The sequence below is a fragment of the Tachysurus fulvidraco genome, chromosome 5 (genome assembly GCF_022655615.1).
Source record: "Tachysurus fulvidraco isolate hzauxx_2018 chromosome 5, HZAU_PFXX_2.0, whole genome shotgun sequence".
NCBI classification, from domain to species: domain Eukaryota; kingdom Metazoa; phylum Chordata; class Actinopteri; order Siluriformes; family Bagridae; genus Tachysurus; species Tachysurus fulvidraco.
This window is the reverse complement of record NC_062522.1, coordinates 34128780-34131279: the sequence shown is the minus strand read 5'-3', so window position 1 is coordinate 34131279 and position 2500 is coordinate 34128780. Positions and strand designations below refer to the sequence as shown.

The 2500-nt window shown below is 46.3% G+C and overlaps 2 protein-coding genes across 7 annotated transcripts in view; one reads left to right on the top strand and one right to left on the bottom strand.

Annotated features, from left to right (window-relative positions):
• palm3 (paralemmin 3) overlaps positions 1 to 2019 on the bottom strand; it is a 10244-nt gene extending 8225 nt beyond the window's left edge. The window contains exon 1 of one of the 3 annotated variants that reach the window (XM_047813597.1): positions 1955 to 2019. The gene's annotated coding sequence lies outside the window, so the exon portion shown is untranslated. The other 2 variants (XM_047813599.1, XM_047813598.1) reach the window with 2 other exon arrangements.
• The window catches only part of plppr2b (phospholipid phosphatase related 2b), a 28869-nt gene that overhangs the window by 15823 nt on the left and 10546 nt on the right, over positions 1 to 2500 (top strand). The window contains exon 1 of one of the 4 annotated variants that reach the window (XM_027156964.2): positions 2151 to 2500. This exon is cut by the window's right edge and continues 144 nt beyond it. The exons of the other annotated variants lie outside the window; for them this stretch is intronic. The gene's annotated coding sequence lies outside the window, so the exon portion shown is untranslated. Of the gene's footprint in view, positions 1 to 2150 lie in introns of those variants that run through there. 4 annotated transcript variants of the gene reach the window in all.

Genomic DNA, 2500 nt, shown 5'->3' with positions numbered 1-2500 from the left:
AGTACACACTACACTACAGTACACTACAGTGCACACCACAGTACACACTACACTACAGTGCACACCACAGTACACACTACACTACACTACACTACAGTGCACACCACAGTACACACCACACTACACTACACTACACTACACTACACCACAGTGCACACCACAGTACACACCACACTACACTACACCACACTACACTACACTACACTACACTACACCACAGTACACACCACACTACACTACACTACACTACACTACACTACAGTGCACACCACAGTACACACCACACTACACTACACTACACTACACCACAGTACACACCACAGTACACACTACACTACACTACACTACAGTGCACACCACAGTACACACTACACTACAGTACACTACAGTGCACACCACAGTACACACCACAGTACACACTACACTACACCACAGTACACACTACACTACACCACAGTACACACCACAGTACACACTACACTACACTACACTACAGTGCACACCACACTACAGTACACACCCCAGTACACACTACACTACACTACAGTACACAGAACAGTACACACTACACTACACTACACTACACACCACACTACACTACACTACACTACAGTACACACCCCAGTACACACCACAGTACACACTACACACCCCAGTACACACTACACTACACTACAGTACACAGCACAGTACACATTACAATACACACTGCAGTACACAGAACACACCCCAGTACACACCACAGTACACACTACACTACACACCACAGTACACACTACACACCCCAGTACACACCCCAGTACACACTACACTACATTACAGTACACAGCACAGTACACACTACAATACACACCCCAGTACACACTACACTACACACCACAGTACACATGCCAGTACACACTACACTACACTACACACTGCAGGACACACTGCACTACACTACACAGCACAGTACACACCCCAGTACACACTACACTACACAGCACAGTACACACCCCAGTACACACTACACTACACAGCACAGTACACACCCCAGTACACACTACACTACACAGCACAGTACACACCCCAGTACACACTACACTACACAGCACAGTACACACCCCAGTACACACTACACTACACACTACACTACACAGCACAGTACACACCCCAGTACACACTACACTACACAGCACAGTACACACCCCAGTACACACTACACTACACACTACACTACACAGCACAGTACACACCCCAGTACACACTACACTACACACTACACTACACAGCACAGTACACACCCCAGTACACACTACACTACACACTACACTACACAGCACAGTACACACCCCAGTACACACTACACTACACACTACACTACACAGCACAGTACACACCCCAGTACACACTACACTACACACTACACTACACAGCACAGTACACACTACGCTACACTACACACCCCAGTACACACAACAGTTACAGATTTCTCTCCCATGATTCACACACACACACACACACACACACACACACACACACACACACACACACACACACACACACACACAAACACACACAGTGTAATAAGCGCTTTATGAGCACTGGCATGTTTATAAACAGGGCGTTAATAATGCTGTAATGAATCTGTCATTAATGATAGAGGATGTTGCTGCTTACCTGCGGCTCACTGTAATGTTCTTAAAGATACACAAGCAGAGAGAGAGAGAGAGAGAGAGAGAGAGAGAGAGAGAGAGAGAGAGAGAGAATAAAACTCCTCTCTGAAACTCAAAATGTTGCGCGACTTTCTCGAATAAACAGCGCCACTTCCCTCTAATCTTTACTTCCGGTCTAAAAGTACGCTATAAAATGACGATGACTGAAAGATCGAGTCTTTACTGGGATCTAAACGTCTTTACTGGGATCTAAACGTCTTTACTGGGATCTAAACGTCTGTACTGGGATCTAAACTCACCCCGCACGAGCGCAGCTACATTCTGCGGTTATCCGGTTACTGCTCTCTTTTCCTCTTTAAGCCCCGCCCACGTCACCTTCAATTAACACCTTAAATGTTTGTGTTTAACTCACTACAGAGAAGCGTGTTAATGACAGCAGGGTGTGTGTGAGGCTGCAGGATAAACAAACACCATCAACACCACTGTATGTCCACCAAACACCATAAACACACACACACACACACACACTTTACTCTGGGATTTTTTGGTCTTAAGTGTGTATCAGCGGTGCCAGCGTTTCCATGGGAACACGAAATCCTTTTCTCATTTTCTGTGTGTGTGTGTGTGTGTGTGTGTCTACCATTTTTGATGATGTGCAGAAGCATGCAGTGGTTCGATTACCACTCCTTTGCTCTCCTTCTTTGATGTGTTTATATTATTCTCTCTCTCGCACACACACACACGCACGCGCGCGCACACACACACACTCGCACGCACGCACGCACTCACAGTCTCCCTAATTGAGGGCACGCATTTCATTGCTGCTGTCGATTACGTGTCTAACA